Genomic DNA, 27,787 nt, shown 5'->3' with positions numbered 1-27,787 from the left:
TATTTAATCTTCATTTCCCTGATGTTAAAGATATTGAACATTTTCTGAGGTATTAGCCATTTGTATTTCTTCCTTTGAGAATTCCCTATTCAGTTCTCTGACTATTTTTTTTTTTTTTTTTGGAGTAGATTGTTTGATGTTTTATTGCTTAGTTTTTGAGTGCTTTATAGATTCTAGATATTAGGTCTCTGTCAGTGGTATAGCTGGCAAAGATTTTCTTCCATTCTGTGGGTAGTCTGTTGGCTATATTTGTGGTATATCTGTCTACACTAAAGCTTCTTAGTTTCATGATATCCCACTGGTTGATTGATTGATTAATTTCGTGAGCTAGTGAGATATTGTTCAGAAAATCTTTCCCCATTTCTATATCATGGAAACTTCCTGCTATTTTTTTCATCTAATATTGTGAAAGTTTCAAATCTTATATTGAGGTCTTTAATGCATTTGGAGTTAATTTTTGAAATTGGTGAAAGGACTAGATCTAGTTTCATTTTTTCTACATGTGATTATCCAATTTTTTTCAGAACCTTTCGTTGAAATTTATTCCTCTAGTGTATGTTGTTGGCTCCCTTATCAAATATTAAGTAGCAGAGTGCATGAAGTATGAACAGACCTTGGTTCCTGGTTCCTACCTCCCAGTTCTCCAGCCCCAGGTTCCTCTGCTGCTAGTGTGAGGCTGCTGGGACCCTGTGTACTCTGCACATGTATGGTATGAGTAGGCATGAGCTTCTGGTTCCTGGCTCTCAGTTCTGCTGAGACTGATGTTGGGTGACTGGGAATCTACATGCATGTGGAGCACTGAGTAGGGCCTGGTTTCCTATTCCATGGTAGTGTGGATAGGGAACCAGTAGATCCCCACATGTGGTGTTGAAGCAGGATTTGGGAGCTAAGGAGGGGTCCCCAAGAATATATGAACCCCAAGTTTTAGATTCTGTCCTTTTAATAAAGAATTAATAGAGGATGAAAGCCTGCAGGATAGGAACAGGAAACCACCATAAAAATGCTCACTGGAGGAAGGGAACCACTTGGGAAAACCGGATCTCTGGGGGCAGGTAGATTGGTAAACTCATGTCCTGCCTTGGCCACCTCCACATTCCCATGTTCAAGCACCAGTCACCTTGGCAGACTAATACCATCAAACCAGCCACCTCCATGGACTCTAAGTCAGGCCTGAACAATGGAGCCCAGAACCATAATTCTCCCTTCCTCCCACCACCCTCATCTTCTGAGAGGCGCCTCTGCAGCCTACTTGGCACCTCACTCCTGTCCCAGTTGAGTTGCACAGAATTATCTGGTATGCCCGGTGGGGGGGGGGGGGGCGTATATCAGTGTATCTACAACCTGCTCAGCTGAGAGACAGTAGGGAATTAGGAGTAAGTGCTACTGTTTCTGAGCCCCACAGGCAAGACACAACCCTAACCATGGGCTACAGAGATTCCACATCTCCAAATAAACTCTCATATCAGCCACCAACCCAGAGCTACTGGGGAAGTTGTAATCTCCACTACCTGTGCATCTGCTGTTAAACTTCATCCTACTGTAATGTAGTTAAAATGTGAAACAAAACACACACAGAAAATACTACAAGGGCAAATACTTGTTTTCATCTTAATAAAATAAAACTTTTACCCTGAGATGAGTAGACTCAAACACACACATACTAAAAAAAACAAACATTTTAAAGAAATGCTGAAAGACAAATAAGGATATCTCCACTAAGGCAGCACAGAGGAGACAAAAGAAAATTAAATCCCAAAATGAAGCACAATAATGTTATTACATAAATTCAGTGACACAATGACCAAAAGAATTGCAGAACTGAAAGAAAAAACATCACATAAAATGAAATGCACACAGCCTTTGACAATAGGCTTAACTTAATTGAGGAAAACCAGAGAGACCTCAAAAGAGAGATAATTGAATTGAAGGTGAAACAACAAATAGAGAATTTCAAAAACCAGCTGAATAAACTTCATGAAGATATGATCAAATGAAATAATGAATTCCAGATAAGATCAAGAAAATTAAACCTTAACCTAAAATTATACCTCAAAAAGAGAGATGGAAATGATGCATAAACACACACACAAAGCCAAAATAAAACAATTTTTAAAAGTCTCTCTAGAAGCCAGGCATGGTGGCATACGCCTTTAATCCCAGCACTCAGGAGGCATAGGTAGGAGGAGCGCCATGAGTTCAAGGCCACCCTGAGATGACAGAGTTAATTTCAGGTCAGCCTGGATCAGAATTAGACCTTACCTCAAAAAAAAAAAAACCAAAAAAACAATAATAATAATAATAAAAATAAAAGTCTCTCTAGAATCCCTGACTGTCAGAGACAATCATATGGAGGACCTGGCAGACAAGAAAGAAGAAATTTATGGGGAATCCAACACTTAGATAAGTTCCAAAACATCATGTGTAAACCAAGAGAGAGTGCTAAAATCAGTAAGAGAGAAACAAGTAATAGAGTGAATCAGAAAAAAATGGACCCTTCCATCTGCTACCTTTAAGAAACAACTTCACATTAAAGATAGACATATTTTCAGGATGAAAAGATAAAAAATGAGTTTCCAAGTAAATGGAAATAAGAAACAAGCAGGTATAGCTATGTGAATTTCTGACAGAATAGATGTCAAACCAAAAGTAATCAAGAACAAAAAAGGTCACTTTTATTGATCAAGGGAATAACCCAACAAGAAACATCACCATCATAAATAAAGCAAAACTTACTTGAAAACAAACCAGAAATAAATTCCAGTAGTACTATAGTAGGGGACTTCAATACCCCACTATCATCAATAGATCATCCAAGCAGAAAATCAACAGGGAAATAATAGGCCATAACAACACCATGGATCAATTAGACCTAACAGACATATACATAAAATTACACTCCAACTCTACAGAATGCACATTCTTTTCAGCAACTCACGGAACCTTCTCCATAATAGATCTTATATTAGGACATAAAGTGTCTCCATAAATTCATGAAAATTGACATAACTTTCTGCAATATATCAGACCACGATACCTTAAGCTAAAAATTAACAAGAAAAACAACTGAAATTGTATCTGCTTTTGGAGACTGAAGAGTATGATCTTATGATTTCATGGAAGAAATAAAAACTGGAATTCTAAAATTTCTAGAACTGAATGATCACAAAAACACAACATACCTACACTTTTATGAAAGTTTGGTAGAATTAGGTTGAAAATCAATCAGATCTCAGACTTGCTTTTAACAAGATTTTTATAATTACATTTTCAACCTTAATGGATGTAATAAGTTTGTTTAGATTTACCTGTTCTCAACTTAGTTTTGGTAGGTGCGATGTGTCTAAGAATTCATCTATTTCCTCCCTGTTATCCAATTCTGTGGAGTGGAGTTTTTGGAAATATGTCCTGATGATTCTTCTAATTTCATGTATGTCTATTGTGACCCCTCCCTTTTTATTTATAATTTTGTTTAATTTCAAACTTCTCTTTTTTCCTTTGATCAAATTGGCCAGATGTTTATTAATCTTACTGATTTTTTAAAAGAACTAGTTCTTCATTTCATCAATTTTCTTGTTTTCTTAGTTTCCAACACATTAATTTATGCTTCTGTCTTAATTATTTCTTTCTATCTGGAACTCTTAGGGTTGTATTGTTCTTGTTATTCCAATGCCTTCAGGTGGATGGTTAGGTTATTAATTTGAGATCTCTCTGTTTTTATTATGAATATATTTAGTGCTATAATTGTTCGCCTTAGAACTGATTTCATTGTGTCCCATAAGTTTTAGTAAGTGGTATTTTTGTTATCATTCAGTTCCAGAAATTTAACAATTTTCCTTTTGATTACTTCCATGACCCATTCATTGCTTAATAATGTTGTTCAGTCTCTAAAGGCTGGTGAAATTTCAGTTGTTTCTCTTTTTAATTTTTAGTTGTCATTTCTCTTGCTAATTTCTAGCTTTAAAGAATTGTGATCCAATATAATCCAGGAAGTTGCATCAATTTTCGTAAATTTATGGAGACATGCTTTATTTCCTAATATATGACCTATTTTGGAGAAGGTTTCATGGGCTGCTGAGAAGAAGGTGTGTTCTATAATAATAGGGTGGATTGTTCTGTAGATGTCTGTTAGGTCTGTATGATCCATAGTGTTGTTAAGATCTATTATTTCCCTGTTAATTTTCTGTTTCGATTATCTTATGATGAAGGTATTAAAGTCCTCTACTATGATGGTAATGTAATTTATTTTTTAGTTGTTGTCACATAGGTTTTGTTTTATAAAATGTGGTACACCAGTGCTTGGTGCATATAGATTTATGATTGTGATGATCATTCCCTTGGTCATTAACAAGTGGTTTTCTTTATCCTTTTTGATTACTTTTGGTTTGAAGTCTCTTTTGTCAGATATTAGTATAGCCACACTCACTTGTTTCTTATTTCCATTATCTGGGAAAAATAATTATCTATCCTTTTCCCCTGAGGTGGTGTCTATCTTTAATGGTAAGGTGGGTTTCTTGTAAGCAGTAAATGGGAGGGTCCATTTTTCTGGACCACCTTGATAACTTGTGTCTTTTTATGGGTGAGATAAGTCCATTAATATTTAAAGTTATTATTGTGAGGTTTGATTTAAGCCCTACCATGCTGGAGAGTTTATGGGTTTTAGTGATTTGAATATTTTCATCGCTGCTCTAGCTTTGGTTATCATGTTCATCCTCTTGTAGGTTCTTGAGTTGGTTGTTCAGTTCTTCTGTGTGGAATATTTCCTGAAGTATTCCATGTAGGGTTGGATTTGTGCTCGCTCATATAATCATAGAGCTGGCTTTTGTCATAAAAGATTTTCCTTTCTCCATCTATTATGATACTTTCACTTGGTACAGAAGTTTGGGTTAGGAGCCATAGTTTTGTAGGCTGTGAAGTACTCCATTCCAAGCCCTTCTGGATTTCAGTGTTTCCATTGAAAAATCTGAGATAATTCTGATGAAACTGCCTTTGTATATAATGAGTTGTTTCTCTCTTGATGCTTTTAGCTCTCTCTCTCTCTCTCTCTCTCTCTCTCTCTCTCTCTCTCTCTCTCTCTGTCTCTCTCTGTTTTCATTGTTTATACTTTTAACTATGATGTACCTTAGAGAGTTTAATCCTTTGTCCAGGCTGTTTGGTGTTCTGTGAACTTTTTGTATTTGGATGAGTCTCTCTTTTGAGAGAGTGGAAATTCTTCTTCAATAATTTTGTTGAATATGCTCTACATGTTGGTTTGAATTTCCTCCTCTCTGGTATACCAATAATCCTGATGTTTGGTTATTGTTTAGGAGATCACACAATTACCTCATATTCTATTCACAAGAATTTTTAAACTTATCAAAATTTTAGGAATCCTGTTCAATTTATTCTGTCTTCTCTTGCAGATATGAGGTTCTGCCCACCTGATTAGCACTCTTAGTGAGGGTTTCTAGGGAGGCTTTTATAAGCTCTATTTAAATTTTGTTGTCTGTTAAATTTTTCAGTATTGTATCCATTTGTTTGTTCAGTCCCAATTTCATGTCATGGGTTTCTTTTTTTTTTTTTTTTATTTGATGTGTCATGAATCTCATTCTTGCATTAAATCATGTCCTTATTAAGATTAATCAGCTGGTTATTGAGTTCCTCTATTTGTTTACTTGCTTTCAATTCATTTATCTCTCTTTGGAGTTTTTTTCTGTTTTCTTTTCTTTTCTTTTTTAATTAAGTTAAGCCTAGTGATGAAAGCTATGTACTGAAAGAGATAGTTCCACTCAATTTTATTTATGTGGTCATTGGTTTTTGATGATTTGCTTCCCATTTTTTCCCAGTTTTCTTTGTCAGGATAAATAAACTTATTGTGTGCTTTCATTTGTGGATTCAAATTATGTTTTATCCTCTGTGTTTTCATTGGAGCTTTCCATTGTGGGATTAGACAACATTGGTGGAGATCTCACAGTTTGTTGTCCCTTGTTGTGGTTATATGTTAGATCATCATGGTGTAAATATCTGTTGTGTTAAGAAGGAAGCATGTGTTTGCCATTGTAGGATATTCAGTGAGTGTTCTACTTTTGGTTTTAACTTGAATGAACTGGGATGGCGTTGTAACCACAGATGCATCTGTTTTGGAGCTTGCCAGCTCACCTGCAATTCTGGGCTGTTGGCTGATAAGAGACCTATAATTTGAGGACTGGCATCTCTGTCTGTGGGGCCCAAGGGTTATAGTATTTGCCTTTGCGTCCCTACTGTGCCCACCTGAACAAGTTTTAGAAGACTCACTGGTACCACCTGACATGTTGTTACTAGTTATTCCTGTACTTCCTGTTTGGGACAGGACAAATGTACCAAGGGCGGCACTGGTAGGTGGGTGGATGCCAGCAAGGGAGGACAGTAGAGGTTGGAGGGGGCTGTGGAGCACCAGGCTCTAAGGACCAGTCTATAGCTCTTGACCACTGAGTTAGCTGGTATAGGGGCATTGATGAGTGGAATCAGCCAGCAGCAAAGCTTGGCAGGTTCAGAGGTGGTCGAGGCCCAGAAGATCTGCTGAGGCAGGAATCAGGGATACTGGTGGCACAGATTGGGCCCATGTACCCCAAACATGCTGGGACTCCAAACACACAGGCCTGACACATGCTCTGCCCTACCCCCATAAGAAAAGACATGAATAAAAAACAAACAAAAGTCCAGCCAGATGTGATGGCCTGCAGTTACAGCCTTGGGAACAGGAGGCAAGAAGATCAGGAGTAGTGTAAGGCCAGCTTCAGCTTCATAGCAAGTACAAGGCCATCTTGGGCTACATGAGACCCTGTATCGAAATAAAGTAATTCTACATAGTAGGGTTTAGACGGAAGGTTAACATTTATTGAAATGTTAAAAATCATAGCATTCTAAAATTCCTTGAAAAATAAGATAAAATATCAATCCTTTTGATAGGCATTGAGTTGTCACTTCCTTTAGAAATCACTTTCATTCATTTTTAAATGAATCCACAGGTACACACAGGTACGATAATATTTGTGTAAAATATTTTGATGTTTTGAATGTTTATATGTGTGGTGGGCTAGCCTATCATTTTAATTCATTAAGGAATTATTGTAATCATTCTTCTTCATATAGTCAAAAAAAGAAAGGGGTATTTAAGTATACTTGTAGCTTTAAATATATTCTTTCTTTAAAGGTGTTCTAAAGCCAATAGCCATGTTGAACATAGCAAGCTACTGAAAATATCCACTAAGTATTAACTTCCCCAGTAAGAACTATCACAATCCATGCTTTACACATAAGAAGTGATTTCAGGGTTAGAGAAATGGCTCTGCAGTTAAGATACTTGCCTGCAAATCCTAACAACCCAGGTTTGATTCCACAGTACTCACATAAAGGCAGATGCACAAAGTGGTGCATGTTTCTGTAATTCATCTGCAATGGCTGGTGGCCCTGGCATTCCCATTCTCTCTCTCTCTTTCCCTTCTTGCAAATAAATAAATAAATAAATAATTTTTTAAAATAAATACTGGTTTATTTGAAATTAAGATCTTTCTGGCCTATGGAAATAAACCCAACTCAGATATAAACACACAAGGTGCTATTGATTCAAAGGCAAAACTTAGGAGAGCCAGCATCCATCACTTGCATTTAGAAGAGACTCCCAGGCAGGTAGGTCAGTAAGGAAACATCACAGTGGGAAGTAAAATGAAAGTCTTTATGCACTCCCTAGTTGTAGTTTATTGGCAAACATAGGCTATTTTTTTTTAATTCAATTTATTAGTTTTCTTTTCAGTAAATACAGGCAGTTTGGTATCATTATTTAGGCTCATCTGTGATCTACCCCTTCCCATTAGACCCTCCTTGTTAATGAAAATGGGTCGTGCATTGTGGAGTTAGCCCCCAGTTATTGGTATGATAAATGTCTCTGCAAATCATGACCCAACATGTGACTCTGACATTCTTTCCGCCCCCTCTTCCGCAAAATTTCCCTGAGCTTTTTTGGTCTGCTTCAGTGCTGAGGTGTTGGGGGCCTTGGAGGCTCTGGCTCTCTGCTTTGGTAGGAGTTGATTTTTCTCTGTGTTGATCTCCTTCCCATTTGTGCTGGTATCCGGTTCACAGGAAAACATCACCCTTGCTTATTTTGCCAGTTGTCCTTAGTTTCAGTTGGGCCCCTTTTGAGGTATGTTGGGGCAGCTCTCTTCTTAGGATCTGCATCTATCTGGAAAAGGGAAGCAGATTCTCCAACGGAGAGTAAGTTAGCACCCGGAAAATTGAGATAAGACTTACATTTTGATAGACAGTATGGTAGATTTAGGCCCTCTTATACCCCGTGATTGATGGTAGCTTGATATTGAAGAGTGGGCTTGTGTTTGGGTATGGTTCTGACTTGTTTCCCAGCTCCAGCTATGGGTCCAGTACCACTGAGTGGATCAGTTAGCCAAATCAAGAGCAATTGATTCCTTACCATGGCTGTGTACCACTATTGCACTTGTGTGGGCTTCACATCCGGTTGTTTGTTGCTAATTAGGTTAAACAATGTGTTGCTTGGACAGATCTTGGTCATTAACCCCAGTCGCCTATGTAGCGCCTTCTGGCACTAGACACGCTGACTGTCTGGGGACTGACTCTCTCCTGGCTTCCGGCCATGTCATTCCATTTTACACATCAGCTGTGTATGGAGTCTTCAGCAATAGGGTCTTACCACTGGCATTTGGTGGGTCATCAAGTACTCTGACAGAAGTCTGTCATTGTTTTGGGAAACCTTGTAGGTTTCTCTGATCAAAATCTCATTGTGGATGGTAGGCCCAAGCTGGAACTGGGGGTTACAGGTCAGTGTCCACTAAGAAATTGAGGAAAAAGATAACTAATATACAAGAGTTAGAGAGGATAGAGATAGAGGGGAGAGGGGGAGAGGGAGGGAGGGAAGATGTAGAAGATTTAGGTCAGTTTTGATCCTACCCTCTCCAGTGTCTTATAGTTCAGGAGTTTACTGTAAGGGTCTAGTGAAGGTTCAGCCATTTGGTCTGTCTTTTAGGAAGTAGAATTTTATGGTACCATTGCCGTTTGTGTCCAGATTACTGTTTTCCACCTTTTGATTCCCTCCCCGCCCTTCCATCCATCTTATTGTTTGGTCCATGAGGTGGTTGCTGGATATGTAAGGCATCTTGGGCAGATTCAGGTTAGGTGTTGCAGATGAGTGAGACTATGTGTCGATTTTTTTTTCTGTGATTGGGTAAATTCGCTGAGAATGATCTGTTCCAGGTTCAACCATTTTTCCTCAAATTTCTTTATGTTGTTTTTTCTTACTGCTGTATAGAATTCCATTGTGTAGATATACCACATCTTTGTTATGCATTCTTCTAATGATGGACATCTGGGTTGATTCCAGCTTTTAGCTATTACGAATTGAGCCGCTACAAACATGGTTGAGCAAATCTCTCTGGCTTTTGGTTTGAAGGTTTTAGGGTAGATGCCCAGTAATGGTATAACTGGGTCTGTTGTATTTCTATAGCCAGCTTTTTCATGAGTCTCCATATTGCTTTCCAAAGTGGTTGTACCATCCTGCATTCCCACCAACAGTGAATGAGTGTGCCTGTTTCTCCACATCCTCGCCAGCATTTATTTTCATTTGACCTTTTGATGTTGGCTATCCTTATTGGGGTAAGGTGGAATCTCATAGTTGTTTTTATTTGCATTTCTCTGATGATTAGGGACGATGAACATTTTCTTAGGTGTGTGTTTGCCATTTGTATCTCTTCCTCTGTGAATTGCCTGTTTAACTCTGTGCCCCATTTTGTGAGTGGGGTATTTGTCTTCTTATTGCTTAGACTTTTGAGTCCTTGTAAATTCTAGAGATAAGGCCTCTATCAGTTGGATAACCTGCAAATATTTTCTCCCATTCTGTGGGTATTCTATTGGCTTGGCTTATTATATGCTTGTCTGTAAAGAAACTCTTCAGCTTCATATGATCCCAATGGTTGAGTGACTGTTAAAGAACTTGAGCCACTGGGGTTTTATTCAGGAAGTCTTTTTCCATTCCTATATCATGGAAAGTATTTCCTAAATTTTCTTCCAGTAGTTTTCGAGTTTCTGGTCTTATGTTGAGGTCTTTGATCCATTTGGATTTGAGTGTTGTGCATGGTGAAATGTGTGGATCAAGTTTTAGTTTCCTGCATTTGGTTATCCAGTTTGTCCAGCACCATTTGTTGAAGATGCTATCTTTTTTCCAGTCTATATTGTTTGGGCCTTTGTGGAATATCAAGTAGCTATAGTTGCTTGACCCATAATCCGGGTCCTCACATCTATTCCATTGGTCTATACTCCTGTTTTTATGCCAGTACCATGCTGTTTTTATTACTATGGCTTTGTAATATAGCTTTATATCGGGTATGGTGATGCCACCAGAGGTATTTCTTTTGCTGAGGATATGTTTGGATATGCGAGGCCTTCTACCTTTCCATATGAAATTTGAGATCATTTTTTCTATCTCTGTGAAGAACACTGTAGGGATTTTAATTGGAATTGCATTAAATCTATATATTTCCTTTGGGAGGATTGTCATCTTTACAATGTTAATTCTGCCTATCCAGGAGCATGGGAAGTCTTTCCATCTTTTCAAGTCCTCCTCAATTTCTTTTTTGAGAGTTTTTATATTTTCATTGTATAGATCTTTTACTTCCTTGGTTAACATTATTCCAAGGTATTTTATTTTTTTTGTTGCTATTGAAAATGGGACTATGTCCTTTATTTCTTTTTCTGTGTCTTTGTCATTTGCATACAGAAATGCTACCGATTTATGTGCATTGATTTTGTATCCTGCTACTTTGCTATAGGAGTTAATCACCTTCAGGAGTTTTGGGATAGAGTCTCTCGGGTCTCTTACATATACAATCATGTCATCAGCAAATAGAGCTAACTTAACTTCTTCCTTTCCAAATGTATCCCTTTTATTTCCTTCTCCTGCCTTATTGCTTGGGCTAGGACTTCCAGAACTATATTGAAAAGCAGAGGTAAGAAAGGACATCCCTGTGTTGTTCCTGATCTCAATGGGAATTCCTCCAGTATCTCACCAGTAAGTATTATTTGGGCCTTTGGAGCTTTGTATATTGCCTTTATTATGGTAAGATGTGAACCTGTCATGCCGATTCTCTCCAATGTTTTGATCATGAAGTGATGTTGTATCTTGTCAAAAGCCTTTTCTGCATCTATCAAAATGATCATGTGATTTTTATGTTTAAGCTTCTTTATATGGTGTATTGCATTGACAGATTTTCATATGTTGAACCACCCTTATGTTCCTGGGATAAATCCCACTTGGTCAAGGTGGATAATGCTTTTGATGTGTTGTTGGATTCGGTTTGCGAGTATTTTCTTGAGGATCTTTGCATCTATGTTCAAATAGGGAAATAGGCCGATAGTTTTTTTTCTTGTGGCATATCTCCCTGGTTTTGGGATTAGGGTGATACTAGCTTCATAGAAGGTGTTGGGTAGCTTTCCCTGTTCTTCAATTGTGTGGCACAGTTTTAGGAAGATTGGTTTGAGTTCTTCCATGAAGGTTTGATAAAATTCGGCTGGGAATCCATCTGGTCCTGGACTCTTCTTTTTTGGGAGGTTTTTTATTACTTTTTCAATCTCTATGAGTGTGATGGGTTCATTGAGGTGATTGATCTGCTCTGAGTTTAGCTTTGGTAGATGATATGCATCCAGGAATTTATCCATCTCCTCCACATTTTCCAGTTTTGTGGAGCAGAGGTTTTTGAAATAAGTCCTGATGATTCTGCCGATTTCATTCATGTCTGTGGTGATCTCTCCTTTTTCATTTTGAATTTGTTAATTTGGAGTCTCTCCCTTTTTTGCTTGATCAAATTGGCCAGAGGTTTGTCAATCTTGTTTATTTTTTCAAAGAACCATATCTTTGTTTTGTCAATTGCCTTAATTGTTTCCTTGGTTTCCAATTCATTAATTTCTGCTCTGATTTTAATTATTTCTTTCCTTCTGGAGCTCTTTGGGTTGTATATTTCTTGTTTTTCCAATGCCTTTAGGTGGATGGTTAGGTTATTGATTTGGGATCTTTCTGTCTTTTTTATGAAGGCATTGAGTGCTATGAATTTTCCCCTGAGGACTGCCTTCATTGTGTCCCATAAGTTTTGGTATGATGTGTTCTCATTGTCATTCAATTCCAAGAATTTTGCAATTTCATTTTTTATTTCATCCACTATCCATTTATTGTTTAAGAGTGTGCTATTCAGTTTCCAGTTGCTGTTGGGGTTCTTGTTTTTTTTTTTTTTTGTTGATTTCTAGGAATATAGCATTATGATCTGATATCATGCAGGGAATTATGTCAATTTTCCTAAATATGTGGAGGCTATCTTTGTGACCCAGTATATGGTCTATTTTAGAGAATGTTCCATGGGCTGCTGAGAAGAATGTGTAGTCTGTGGATTTGGGGTGGAAAGTTCTGTAGATGTCTGTTAGGTCTAAGTGCTCTATGGTTTTGTTGAGCTCTCTTACTTCCCTGTTGATTTTCTGCTTGGATGATCTGTCTATTACTGATAATGGTGTGTTGAAGTCCCCAGCTATGATGGTGTTGGGGGTTATTTCTGTTTTATTGTCAAGTAGGTTTTGTTTTATGAACTGTGGTGCCCCTGTGTTTGGTGCATACAGATTTATGATTGTAATATCCTCTTGATGGATTCTTCCCTTTATAAGTAGGAAGTAGCCTTCTTTGTCTTTTTTGATTGTTTTTGGTTTGAAGTCAACTTTATCTGATATTAATATAGCTATACCTGCTTGTTTCTTATTCCCATTTGCCTGGAATGTTGTTTTCCACCCTTTCACCCTGTGGAGGTTTCTGTCTTTAGTGGTAAGGTGGGTTTCTTGAAGGCAGCAGATTGAGGGGTCTAATTTTTTGATCCACCCTGTTAGCCTGTGTCTCTTGATGGGTGAATTAAGGCCATTAATGTTTAGGGTGATGACTGTGAGATTTGATTTGATCCCTGTCATGTTGTGGTGGTAGAGGTGTGTTTGCATTTCCATGGAATTTAATTTTTTTTTTTTTTTTTTCTGTCTACTCTGGGTTTGGTTGCTGTGATCTTCTTCTTGTAGGCATTTGTGTTTGGTTATTTGTTTCTTCTCTGTGGAGAATTTCCTGGAGTACTTTCTGTAGGTTTGGTTTTGTGTTCATATAATTGTAAAGCTGAGTTTTGTCATGGAAAGTTTTCCTTTCACCATCTATTATAAGGGAGACTTTTGCCGGGTAGAGCAGTTTGGGCTGGAAGCCAAAGTTTCTTAGAGTTTGGAGAGTTTCATTCCAGGCCCTTCTAGCTTTCAGGGTTTCCATTGAGAAGTCTGAAGTAATTCTGATGGGGTTTCCTTTGAAAGTGGTATGCTGTTTTTCCCTAGCTGCTTTTAGGATTTTTTCCTTGGTGTCAATGTCTTAATGATAATATGTCTTGTGGAGTTTCTCCTTTTGTCTAGTCGGTTAGGAGTTCTGTTTGCTTCTTGAATCTTGATGGGCCTTTCTTTTAATAGACGGGGGAAATTTTCTTCAATTATTGTGTTAAATATGTTCTCCATGCATTTGGTCTGAAATTCTTCTCCTTCTGGTATTCCAATGATTCTGATATTAGGACGTTTAAGTGTATCCCCCAATTCTCTCATGTTCTGTTCACAGGAACTTTTGAACTAACTGAATTTTTGGACTCTCGAACTGTTTCTTCCATCCTGTCTTCCAAATCAGAATTTCTATCTTCCACTTCGCTGACTCTATTCTTGAGAGCCTCTAGTGAGTTTTGGACTTGTTCAATTAAGTTTGCATTGTCTACTACTTTCCTATGTATCACTTGCATCGCTTTGTCCAGCTCTCTTTTTGTCTCATTTTCTGATTTTCTTGATGATTCTTGGAAATCGTCCTTGCATTTCTTTATATTTTCATTTAGTGTGGCCAGCTGATTTTTAAGGTCCTCTTTTTTTTCACTCTCCCTCAACTCTTTTAGCTCTCTTTGAATTCCTTCCAGTGTCTTATCATATTGCTCTAGCTTAGTGATGGTAGCATCCATACGATTATCTATCCTTTGTAGCTTTCCTGTCAGTTCTAGCAGTAGTTTGGTCAGGGTTGCATTGTTCATTGCTTCCACTTGATGTTCTGATCCTAAACACTCTTCTATGTTTTGGTTAGTTGTGATCCTTGTTGGACTGGGTGAACTGTCTGGCTTTTCTTCCATTTTATTTTTCATGTTATTTCTTTTGCGCTGTGGTCTACCCATGTCAGTTTATGTGCAGGTAGGTGGGTGGAGCAGCCTGGGATCTAGCTTAATGCGAATCCAAGGCAGCCTGGGGCAGTTGCAAGTAGCCTAGGTTTTTGCTCAGTCTTGCCACAGCTGCCTATCTATAGCCTGACAGGGGCACCAAAGTTGCCTAAATTCTCACCCAGTAATGCACCTAAGCTGCCTGCCTTTGAGCTTGAAAGGGGACTGAGGTAGCAAGCCCTGAAGGTGCCCAGACTCTGGCTGGGTACACTGGGGTCTGTAAACAGTCTGTGCTCTCCCGCCTCAGGGAAGTGGGGGATGGGTGGCGATGTACAGGTAGGGGATGGCACCTGCGCTGGCACTAGTGACTCATTGTGTACTTGTGTGGCTCTTACTGTGGGAGTGGGCCTGCTGCACCTGCAATTGTAGTGCAGAGGCAGATGATGTGGGTACGGAAGCAGGACACAGCAGAGGCTGACCTGCAGCAAGTGATGTGATCACAGCAGCAGGGGACCTGGCAGCCACCTATTCACGGCAGGGGTGGCCCCCACAGGCCTGCGAACCAAGCACCACGTGGCTGTTCTATTCGCAAGATCAGAGAACAAGGGCAAGGTAGGAGGTCTCAGCTTCAGTGCAGCAGGCTGGCAGGTGTGACTGGTGGGTGCCCGATCAGAGCACAGCCACACAGGACATGCGGAGGGTGCATGGGCGGGTGGGCGGACGGGGGGGGCGCGGGGTGTGACGGGGTGTATGGAGCCAGTGGGGCACGTGGCGTGGGGGGCGCAGGACGCGCCGGGGCACCAGGCAATCATGGTGGGGCGTGCAGGAGGCAGCAAGGCTCAGGGGGCATGGGGTGGGGTGCCCTGGAGGGGCGGGGAGCGTGGGGTGCTCTGGTCGGTCTGGGGGGGCGAGGGGCATGCCATGGACTTTGGGGGTTCACGCGCGCAGGGGGGGGTGTACGGGGCGCGGGGGCGGCGCAGAGCGCCTGGGGGGCACAGGGTGTGCGTGGGGCACGCGGGGGGGTGCAGAGGAGCGTGCGGGAGGCGTGTGACGTGTGGGACGCCGCGATGCGCGGGGGGCTAGGGTCACGGGGCGCGTGGGGGGACGCAGGGTGCGTGGGGGGTGCGTGGTGAGCGGGTGGGAGGGGGCACGGGGTACACCGGGGTGCTGAAGGCCACGGGACGCCGCGGGGTGCTCTGGACGTGAGATGGGGTAGGGCGCGTGGGGGGTCGCGGGGGTCGCGCGGGGGTCGCGGAGTGTGGAGGGGCCGGGGCATGCTGAGGCATGCTGGGGCTCAAGATGCGGGGGGGGGAGTGGGGGCGGGGCGCTGGTGGGGGCGAGAGGCGCATGGGGGTGTGGCACGGGGGTCGCGAGGCACACCTGGGCATGCAGGGGCGCGCTCAGGACGTGCGCGGGCCGTGTGCGGCAGGGGGACGATGGGCGCGCAGAGTGGGGGGGGTGGGAGGCGCCGGGGCGGGGTGCAGGGGGCAGGGGGCGCCGCAGGGCGCACGGGGTTCGAGGCGTGCTGGAACCCTGGGGTGCGTGGGGGTGGGGGCCCGGGTCGTGCAGGGGGGCAGCACACAGCAGGGCAGCTAGGAGCAGGGAGTGCGTGGGGGGGGCGGGGCGCTCGGGTGGGCGCAGGGGGCGCAGGAAGCTGCTGGATGCCACAGGTGCTCTGGACTCGCGGGGGTGGGGGGCGGGGGTGGGTCACGCAGGGGAGGGTTCACGGGTCGCATGGGGGGCGCAGAGCACGCTGAGGTAATGAGGGGCGCATGATGTCTGGACGCTGCGGGGTGCTCTGGATGCACTGACGGGGGTGGGGCGCGGGGGGGGGCTGGAGGAGCGCGGGGGTGGGGCGCGTGGGGGGGCGTGGGGGCGCAGGTCACGCCTGGGCTCCCCGGGCGCGGGATGCCACAAGTAGCTCAGGGCTCGCCTGCCGTGTGTGGGTAGGGGGGGTGGGGAGCACGGGGGGGGGGCAGTGCGTGGTGGGGGAGGGAGGTTCGAGGCGCACAGGTGTGGGGCGCAGGGGTCCCGGGGCACGTGGGGCGCCCGGGGCACGGAAGCCACGGGGCGCTCGGGGCGTGTCTGCTGCATGTGGATAGGGAGCGTGGGGCGTGATGGGGTGGGGGGGTGCGTGGGCATGGGGCGCGGGCGTTGTGGGGTGCGTGGGGGTTGTGGGACCCGCGGGGCCGCTGGGGCGAGTGGAACTTGGTGTGCTCAGGGCGCCTGATGCGTTGGGTTGCAGCGGGCCCGGGTGGCGGGCGTGGGTCGCGGGGGTGTGTGCTTCCCTCTTTTAACCCAATCTGTGCCCTCCCTCTTGCAAAAAGTTTCTAATTTCCCTTGAATACTTGCCTTTTTTTTTTTCCTTGTTGTCTGTAGTGCAGCTAGGCGGTCGCCATCTTGACCGGAAGTCAACATAGGCTATTTTGAAGTGGAGCGTCTTTTATATTGATGGAAGCATGTTTTGCTTTATCTGATAAGTCATAAGTTTGAAGTAGGCTCAAGAGTCATTAATGCTAGAAGCTTTTGATTGTTTGCATTTTTAGCCATTTGCTATGAAGGTTGTGGTCTGGATTCCTTGGCTTATTACTATTAGCAGTGGGTCAGAGTTTTATTTTGAAATACAATCTAACTGTCATTTACATATTCATCTCACAGTTCCCAATTTATGTTCAGCAAGATTCTTGCGGTAAAATATAAATTCAAAATGTATTTGGAAGTGTCAGAATAGACAGGCCTTAATTACCTAATATTTTATACATTTAAATATCAATAGGATATTTGTTATAATATGAATTTCTTCTTTTTAATGCTACTTTTTCTTCTAATACTTATAATATCTAGGTTATTTTCCAAGCATATCATATTAAAACTGAAAATATCTATGAAGTACTTAAATTGCCCCACTTGATTATAACGTATGTAAGCCAGTTGTAAAATATACCACAGAATGCACAAAAATTGGAATGTTCCAGTTATTACAAAGAAATTCTCAAGTGCAAAAGCACATGGAATACACTGGAATCATAGGTATGCTTTTGAAATTCACCCAAATAAGCCTTTCAGTGGCATTAGACATTCAGATCCATACTAATGAATCTGTAATCTAATGACAAAAGCCAAAAACCCTGTGTTAGCTTCTTAATCACACACTTATCATCACTGTCATAACTATCAGTATCATTTATGAAGCTATTGTTAGAATCTGTTTTTATAGTCATATGAGGTTTAATTTCTAGATCAATTTAAGAAAAATATGAAATTGCTTTTAATTATTGATTCATTCTTTCAAGACTCACTTATGGCTATAGAATAATTTTAATTTGTTGTAACAAATTCAAACTTGCTTGAATTTAAACTTACATCAAATAATTTATTCATTGAGTCTTGTATGGGTCTACTTAAGGTCCAAATTCTACTGGCTGAAGACTCAGGAGTCTATCCTATACCTGTCTATATTCTATGTTACTGTCTTAATTTGCCCAGCACTCCCTGATAACTGAAGATTAATAAGATAGAGTTAATGTTTTAATTTATAGATAGAATTATAAACATATGTGCCCTTGCAAAGTGTGTGTGTGTAGGTGTGTTGCCTTCACCTATATGTGGATTTGGAGGGCAATCACAGTTGTTCCTCAGGCACTGTCCACTTTTTATGGCACAGGGTCTTTCACTGGCCTGGAACTTTCCAATTAGGCTAGTCTAATTGGTTAATGAGCCCTAAGGAGCAATTTATCTGTACCTCATCAGTGCTGGGATTACAAGTGGGGACCACCAAATCTGGTTTATTGCATGTACATTAGTTTTGTGGATGGAAATCAGGTCCTCCTGTTTGCAAGACAAGCAATGTACCAACTGAGGTAACTCCCCAGACCCTGAAAAATTTTATAGCACCAAAATTAAGTACATATAAAATATATTTTAAAAGTAAGCAATCAAGGTGTGCTTCACCTTATATTTGTTATTTTCTTCTAAGTGATGGATTTTTATAATTGACAAATAGTAATCATCATGCAGGCAATTAAAGCATGTTCAGTTTCTATAAAATGCTGTCTTATCAGAATACAGGAATTTATAACATACAAAGTGTAGCACATTATATAAAGTCTTAAATTAGAACAAAATAAGTCAAAGTACGGAGCAGAATAAAATAGTGGTCATTGAGACTAGGAAGGAGAGTGGTGTAAAGGGAATATGGAGAGGGTAGATAATGGATATTGAAACGCAGTTGGTAGTTTTTGTGACCAGGAATTTCCACTTCCTTGAATGATATGTCTACATTTCAGTGAACTCTTCCAAAGTGGTACACTGTGGAATCTAGTTGATCAGTAGTTTACTGTGTCAAATAATATTTGACAAGTTAATAATAAAAAATGAAAAAAGCAACTAAGTAAATCTTTAGCACCTCACTCAAGTTGTAAATACAAGAAAGCTAAAAGCATAATTCACCACCAATACCACTCTTCACACACACTCACTCACAAACATGCACACACCGCACACACACCACAACCCCTCCACACACATTTACACACTCGCACATGTACACACCACACTCACAAACACACACACACATATGCACAAACCACACACACACACACTACTCTTCCACACACACTCACTCGCTCAAGCATACACACATCACACCACCCACAGACACACACACTCACACATGCACATACCACACACCCACACATGACACACAAACACACACTCTTTTGCACACACCACACCAAACACACATTCACACTCACACACACATGCACACACCACACACACACACCACAACTCCACACACACTCACATATGCACACACCACACACACACTCAACCCCCACACACACACCCATAAACACACCACCCCCACACACACCACCCACAAATATACACTCACTCTTATGCACACACAACACCAAACACACATTCACACTCACAAACACATACTCACACAAACACACCACACCTCTCCCCCATGCACACTTCAGTTGAGAAAAGAAAATCAGGTTTAAAGTTAGGGAATATAAAATTTGTTCTCTATTTTTGTTGCTATTGTTAACATTTTTGCACACAGTAAAATCTTCTGTTAGGGATTATGTATGAAAATTGACCTTTTAGATACTTTAAACAAATTGATATGCTCTGTATTAACATTTATAAAATCTTGGCTGGAACCAATAAAAGTGATTTCTCTGCCATTAAGAAACTTATCATTTCAGTTGCTAGACAGGAAATTAATAAAGGAATCTGTTTTCCTGTGTAGTATAAGGGCCACTTTACTAGACTCGTAACCTAGCCCATCAATGCATGTGAAGAAGAAAAACAGCTAAGGATGAGCCCCAAGGAATAATTCACCCACTCCACAAGAGAGAGGAAACTATCACAGGCAGAAGGGGAAAGATAAGCCTAAAACAACACACTGTGTAGGAAGCTAGAAGTAGGCCAGCAGCTGAGCAACTGTCAAACCTGTTGAAAATGAGTCATCATGTAGAAAGAAATGAGGCTGAAGAAGTTATCTGGGTCCAAGTCACAGACAACCTCATAAACCTGTGCTAAATAAGCTCAATGCCTTCTGCAAAACACAATTTCCAATATTTGGGGAACAACATACCCATTAACTGTTTAGTGTAGCAATAGGTACAAAACATGCAAACATTGCCATTTCTGGACTAATTGCATTAACCACAGCTGTTGAGATCAGCTTACATAGTCAAGCATTAAATGCTAAGAGGTTCCTATAATAATCTCCCAAACACCACCCTCAGTATATAATTTAATTCTAAGGTTAATTTTAGTTCACAATTTCAAAAAAATTATTGAATCAAGATTTTTTTTCAAATGGTCATTCAAAGTTTATTAAACTGAATTAATAAGAAAGGCTTTACTCTGGGATCAGGGAAGATGAAAAGAGATTGAAGGCTAGAATAGCTCACATTAATATTAATAAGCTCATCATTGTGGACCATTCAGATAAGCTCCCTTGACAGGCTAAAAATCTAATAGCTTTTCATTAATAGACCTTAAATATGTGCCTAACATTTATTGATGGAAGAGGGGATGTTTGTGTTCTACTACAATTAGTAATGGGTGCAGTTGGTGATGGGTTCTGGTTTTTACATACTTAAACTTTTAAAAAATATTTTAAATTTATTTTTATTCACTTAAGAGAGTGTCAGAGAGAGAGAGAGAAAATGGGTGCATCAGGGTCTCTAGCCACTGCAAACGAACTCCAGATGCATGTACAACCTTGTGCTTTGTCTTATATGGTTACTGTGGAAGTGAACCTGGGTCCTTACAGGCAAGTGGTTTAACCATTAAGCTATCTCTTCAGCCCCAAAATTTGTTTATATTGTTTTCTAGGTCTTGGTTTTTGGACTGGCAGGTGGGTTTTGCTGTTGTTTTTTTTTGAGATGTTGTCTTGTTATGTAGACCAGGCAGGCCTCAAAATTAGCATCCTGCTCTCTTAGTCTCCTGAGTATATTTTTGCACCAGTACACCTGGCCCTATGCTTACTTTGCATTCAAAACTTTTCATTAGTAAATAATAATATTCAAATATAGACAGATGTGAAAATTTTAAATGCATGGAATTTACATATTGACATGAGGATGGGAAACTCAGCTTGGAAAATGCATAGGAACCAAGACCAAGAATCTACTCTGAGCATGAATGTCTTTTTAGCAGATCTCAGGCGCTCGGTTAAACCTTTGTGTCCTGTGGTGACAAGGGCCGGTCTTGGTCTTTGGGCTTCTTTAAGAGGAAGATGAGCAGTAGGAGCTGAGAGAGAGAATAGGAAAATGTGGTTTGGAAGTTTAGAATATAGAAGAGAGCAAATCAGAGAAGAGAGAGAACTTTTTTGGTTTTGTTTTTCACATAAATGTGTATGTGTGGTGTGTAGGTGCATATGTGTGGAGGCCAGGGGTTGACACTGGGTATCTTCCTCAATTGCTCTCCACTTTTATTTTGAGTCAGGGTCTCTCACTAAATCTGGAGTTCACTGATGCCACTGAGCTACTCAGGGGGCTCCAGAGCTCCTATTATCTCTGTTTCTACAGCACTAGAACTACAGGTGTTCAGCACCAGGCCTAGCTTTGATTTGTGCAAGCTCTTTGCCAACTGAATCATCTGCTCCACCTGAGGAAAGAAATCTATGAAACTCATGTAATAAATTCAATGAATACTCTAGGCTTATCTTTTGCAAACCTTCACAGGAATGGATAGGACATCATATGGCTGGTTTCAGTCGGTGTATATTGGAAGTCAGGCAACCTTGTCACTGGTTTAGGAAGTGAAGAAATTCCTGAGGTTAACACAGAGGCAGGAAAAAAAAAAAACAAAACACTAATGGTAGAACATGGTCATAGAAAAACATAGCATTTCATTCCCTATATACAATGGATTCCAGTGTATCATTCTCCCTGTAGTCTGGCTATATAACTTGAACATTGCTAGGCAGAGTGAATCCAATGGGTAAATAACAAAGCAGATTATAAAATTTACCTGTGAAGAAGTAGAGAAATGCTGTCATGTACTAACTGGGTCTAGACAATAATAATATCATATTACATATCAATTTATTTATTTCTAAAAGATATGTCCCCTCAGATTGAGAGACCAAGGAGAAGTCATGTGCTGCATCTGGCTTCTGTGACCTCGCTTAGTGGCTGGACAGTGGTGCTGCCATTTAAAATCAGTCAGCGATTTGGACTCAGATGAGGAAGTAGCTGACTAATGTGCTATATTTGCTTCTGTATCCATGCTTGCTTAGCTATAGCCCCACCCTCCTTGATTCCTGGGAAGCCTCCACTTCAAGGACATTCCAGAGATACTGGCCATGGAGGCTCTGGCCTCTTGCAAAAGATAAGGTCTACAAATAGCAATAGGTTCTGCAAACAAGTTACTACCTAAGATAAGTAGGCTGGAGCTCCCACACGCACCCTCTCTGAAATTACGAGTGTGCCCTCTTAGAACCAATCATTTTAAGTCACAATATGATGTAACCTTTCCTTTATAAACCCCTTTCCTCTGAGGGTTGGGGCTCTCTCCCTCGCTACTGCTGTGCCGGACTGTGGGGACGGAGCCCAGGCCTAGGCTTGCAATAAAGAAACCTGTTGCTTTTGCATTTGAGTGTCTTGGCTTCTGTGGCAGTTCTCTGGGTGACTCCTTGGTGACTTGGGGACTTGGCTCCTGGTCAGGGGTCTTGTCACAACATCTTGGGGGCTCGTCCTGGATCCCCAGAGACTCCAATGAACATGAGACCCTAATGGTTTCTTCTCAGACCCATCAGTATGTTTTCCACTTGAATGCTCTCTTTTTCCTTTCACTCTGTAGGCTAGCCACATGTGTTTTCTGATCAGGTCATACGTCCTGGTGGACATGCCATAAGGACAGACCTGGAGGAGGCAGGAGACATCCTGCCCCCTCATCTGAGTGGGGGCTCTGTTCTCTGGGACAGAGAAAACTTGCTAATCTGAGTGGGGGCTCTGTCCCTGACAGAGCAAACCTGCTCCCATCTATACCATGTTTGGCATTATTGAGCCATCCCCTAAGGACTCAGACTTTTCTGGCCACCACGGATCTGAATCTGTAGCACACATCTGTTTTTTGGGCCCTATGTATCTCTGTAATACTTGTGTGTCTTGTCATTGCCCTAATCCTATGGACATTCCTCCCCTGATTCAATAACATGGGACAGATTCCTTCCTCCCCTTTAGGACTCTGCCTTGCATACTGGAAGGACATCAAATCAGTTGCCCATAACAACGGGTAGTGGACACCCTGATCAAATCCCTTCTATTGTGACCTGGAGGAACCTGATAGAAGAGCCTCTCCCCTGGGTGAAGTCTTTCCTCCCTTCCTTACCCCCTCCTTTTCAGGTGCTGGCAGTTATACCCAGAAGAGACACCAAGCCCACTGCTGAAGCCTCAGCCCAATTCTTGCAGGGAGCATTGATGAGATGGACAGGGTGGGTGAGTGCTCTCCCAGAGGGACTGGGAGACATCAGTCCATGTGGCCTTGCCTCCATGATTTTGAGGGCTGGCAGGTTTCTATTTCTCCTCCTTTATTTTCAGTTCGCACCATCGCGTGGGACCAGACACGATGAACTGGCAAGTGATGTCTCTTGGCCGAGGCACACTCTTCAGTATTGGCTGAAGGCCAGCCATCCTTTGCCTGGACCCCGACAACCCATTGGGTGCTGGCAAAAACCCTCTATCTATTTCTCTTTGACAAACACACACACACACACACACACACACACACACAAAAACAAAAAAACGGTAACACAATGACCTCTTAAAAGCCTGTAGGGCATGTCACCAGCCTCTTAAACTTGTGGACAGGCTCATGTCCAGAGCTTTGGGGAGTACCCCATGTGCTAATCAGCCCTCGGGAATGTTGCCCTCTGGTCTTGGCATTTCTAATCTTTCTCTGTCATGGGTAACATTGCATCCCATCAAAATATAAATATAAATATAAATATCTTAGATTCATGGAATAAGAGCTCTTCTGAAAGTTAAGGGAATTAACTCTCCCAGACGGAGGCAAGCTCCTTTTTGGAAGAAGTCCTCCAGGTCATTTCTGGATTTCTGGGCATCCATGTAGACCTACCTATCTTATCTGGCTAGGAAATGAAAAGTTCAGAAAGGAAATTTCCCCTCATTCCCTTTAAGCAGCAAAACTACAAGTCAGCTTTTCAAGTTCTCCAAAGTGGCTTGGGTCAGAGTCAGGTGGCAGACAGACAATGGTGCCTCTGCCCATGTAGGTGCCATGTCTCCATCTCTTCCCAGTGGTCCCCAAGAGGGCCCACTCCTTCTTCAGTGGCCTCCCAGTGGGCCGCCTTCTTCAGAGGACTTCTGGTAGTCCTGGAGGCCCCCTCCCTTTCCCCTTCAGGTGGTCAGAATCCTTGGCCCCCCAGAAGTCTTCTTGGCCATTACCTCCATGTGTACTAGACCAGACCTCTGGGGAGTGCCAGGAATAAGACATGGCTGATCAAAGGTTATACAAGCCCTGCCCAGCTGCAACAGCACACCAAAAAGTGGCAAGAAAGAAAGAAAAAAAAGGTCACATTTAACTGCAGCCTATAAAGAACTAAAGTGTGATGTAAAAATAATGTCAACTTTGTTACATGATATCATAAATATAATTACTAAATGTATGTTCTAGGTCAACTTCAACTTTCATAGAGGATTATTAAAAACAACAGAATTCTCTCTAAAGTGGTAATTTATCAGTTATTAAAAAAAATTGTAATGTACTTAAAAGGAGAAGGCAACTGACCTGACTTCTAGGCAAGCCTGCTTCAAGATAGCAATAATATTTGCCTTAGTTTAATATTTTATTGGTATTAATGACATAAAATTGTCTTTAGACTACTCGCTTGTTAGTGAGTAATGAGATTAATTAATTTGGTGTAGTTTTTCATAATAGCCTTATAAGAAAAGTGGTTAATAATGGGATAAGGTGAATTGATTAAAGGAACTGGGAAATAATTTTTAAATGTTGGGACATAGAATGCTCATTAAAAATGCCTTTTGAGTGGTACTTATATAAAAATGTCAAAATAGGTAAATAAAGATGTGTGTATACAGGAAAGAACTTCCAGGCTAAATCTGAACACCATGCCTAAAGTTAAGTTAGTCAACTGTTTACAGACTCTTAAGGATACTCTAAAAGTTTTACATAGGGACGTAGTCTTAATCTAAATTCATCTTATATTAGACATGGGTGATACTTATGCTAGGTGGGTCACAAAGTCATAAGTACAGATATAATTGGAGGTTTAACCAGGTTAAACATAGACAAGAGCCTATCACCTTGTGTTTTGCAAATGGGTAAATTTGTTATGTAAAAACAACTTCAGAGTAGAATAGAAATGTCAGGAAGCTTATCTCTCTGCTCTGTAATTTCATTTTGTTCTTGCTTTCCAACATATGCTACTTAAATTCATGGAAAGCTGGACTCTGAAAAAAAAAATGGATGGAACCCCATTTATCTCAGACCCCATGCAAGTTTAAGCCATGTGTCCTGCAGAGTCTGACTAGAGACACAATGGCCAATTGTCTCTGGGAAAATAAAAGGGGGGGGGTACAGCATAACTGTGGTTCTCTTTAGTTCTTCTCTTTTAAACACCTAAAGTCACATCTGTTAGATAGTTTCTCACTAGACAAAATGTTAAAAAGGTAAACTGAGTCAAGGTATTTGATCAGCTTACAAACTCCTTACATAAGACAAGCATCAGGCTTATCTAATGTGTATATCAGGGTAAGGGCCCTTCACTGAAACATTTAATTGGATTAAATCTAATGTTTACCTGATGCCAAGGTTTAATCAATGGAGAAACTGAGTCTTATGATAAGGCCTCACTTATTAACAGGTCACTGATGCTAATGTGTTATGATTTAAGGGTTATAAAACAGGCTTTAAGACTCTCTCAGTAAAATAAATTAGGTTCCTGTTTTCATCAAGGTTTTAACTATTCTTAAGATAAAGGCTCACATAGAAGTGATTAGTTTCCAAAGGTGAAATACTCATATCTAAAGACATTGTGACTTTAAAGATAGCTTCTGTATCATGTATGGTAATTCTAATGGTCATAAGTAGGTTTAGTCATTTAGGTTTAAGTGATTTAATTTCAGTAATGAAAACCTTCATCTTCCTGGGATATGTTGGGACAGCATGCTTAAGCTTTATCAAATTTAAGTCATGGGTAAGACATAAAATTGTTTTATGCCCTGGCCAGCGGGGAGTTGAACAAGGACTCGAGGAGAAGTTAACCTGGGTGAAAAAAGGCAAACAGACACAAGAAGGAGACCATGCTAGGTGTTTGTCACAGCCTCGAGAGTTTATTCTTACATGTAGATTTATATAGGGTTGTAGGGGGAAAGGAACATGGTCAGAGCAAGGACTTTTAGGGGGAAGGGGGACATAGTTAGGGCAAAGATCACAGAGTAACTGGTTAAACTGCAATGCCTTTGTTTCTTCATCAGCTACAAGCAGGATGGGGGAGTGTTTATCCAGGTGTACAATCCCATTGTTTCTGGTAGTTGAATATTAGGTGAGGAAGTAGAAAGTTAACTTGCTATATGGCAGTCTTTGTTTCTGGTAGTTGAGTATTAGGTGAGGAAGTAAAAAACTTAACTTGCTATATGGCTGTCTAGGTTTGGTTCATAGCTCCCAACAGTTTTATGTAAATAAAACTTTCTGTGGTACATAAAATCAATAGCTATCAAGTTTAAGCCAAAAATCATTGGTTGTCAAATAATTTTTTTTTTCTTTCAAAAAGATTTATTAAGGGTTATATTAAAATGTAGCTAGGTGTTGTGGCTTAAAAAAAAAATTCAAGCTCTGTGGTTCTGTTTCCAATGTTCTCTGGGTAATTTGTACCAACACAGGTATCTAAACTAATCAAAGATGTTTTCAAACACAGATGCTAAGACTTTATGGTGTCTTACTTGTCCTTTTTTGACAATTTCTAGGTTAAATTAGTGAGTCTATAAATCAATTGGTACTGTTTTCAAGACTGGTAGCAGGTTCTGCCTATATTTATAAATGTTAGATATTTAAAATATAAGATGTGCCTACTTTCTATACCTCATTATATAAGGCTTATGCTGTCATAGTACAACTAAAATTCTAAAGATAAGACAAAATAATTTTAGAAGCCCTTGTGCCATTCTTTAACTAAGTCTATTTCAGTAATCAAATGTACTCTATATGTACATACATCCAGGCTGGTGTAACTTTCTTTCTAAGTGTGTTAACTACCTACATAGAAGCCAAAGCCAATTGGAATCATCAGAGCAAGAGGTGCCAATATTTGTCCTGTGCTTTCAGGTCATGAGGCTACTGGAGATAATGGGACACTTCTACACTGGCCCCCTGGTAAGTCACCTGTCTTCCTGAGCAGGGAGGATATGGAGACCTACGCAAAATTGGTGTACAGTCTGAAACAGGAGAGTCACAATTAGGGAGCAATCAGTCCTCCTGACTTCCCAAAGAAGGGAAAATTACTTGGCCAGCATGGCCCTGACTCATCCTAACAGATAAAAGACACCAGTAAATTATGGGGCTACTTCTGTGTCCCTAAAGTCTCTTTAGAGAGCCATTAGTGACCTCCAAAACTAGTCCTTAATTAAATGTGGCTATCTGCATGGTCTTAAAAACTCAGAGAGGAATGTATAACCAAAGATAAAAAGTACCTTACATATATAAATGGCCTATTAAATAACAAGAACTTTCCAAGAGAGAATACAAACATTAAGACATATAGTTTCCCCATAGTTTTAACTCTATAATAAAAAAATAAATAAAATATAGATGTTCAAAGGGTTATTTTCAAATCTAAAATATGTAAATAATCTGGGACACTGGGTGCTGCAAGACACTGGAAACCTGCTGGAAGGGACCCTACGTCTGCTGTGAAAATGGACGGAATTGCCACTTGGATTCATCACACCCACCCACATCCTACCAGCAGATACACTGGCAGAACCTAAGGACTATCTGCCACAATGGAAACACAGCACCCCACTCAGGCTTCAACTCAAATACTCCTGATCCTGACTGCT

Source organism: Jaculus jaculus, chromosome 6 (assembly GCF_020740685.1).
Source record: "Jaculus jaculus isolate mJacJac1 chromosome 6, mJacJac1.mat.Y.cur, whole genome shotgun sequence".
NCBI classification, from domain to species: Eukaryota; Metazoa; Chordata; class Mammalia; order Rodentia; family Dipodidae; genus Jaculus; species Jaculus jaculus.
Note: the sequence above shows the minus strand (reverse complement) of the source record.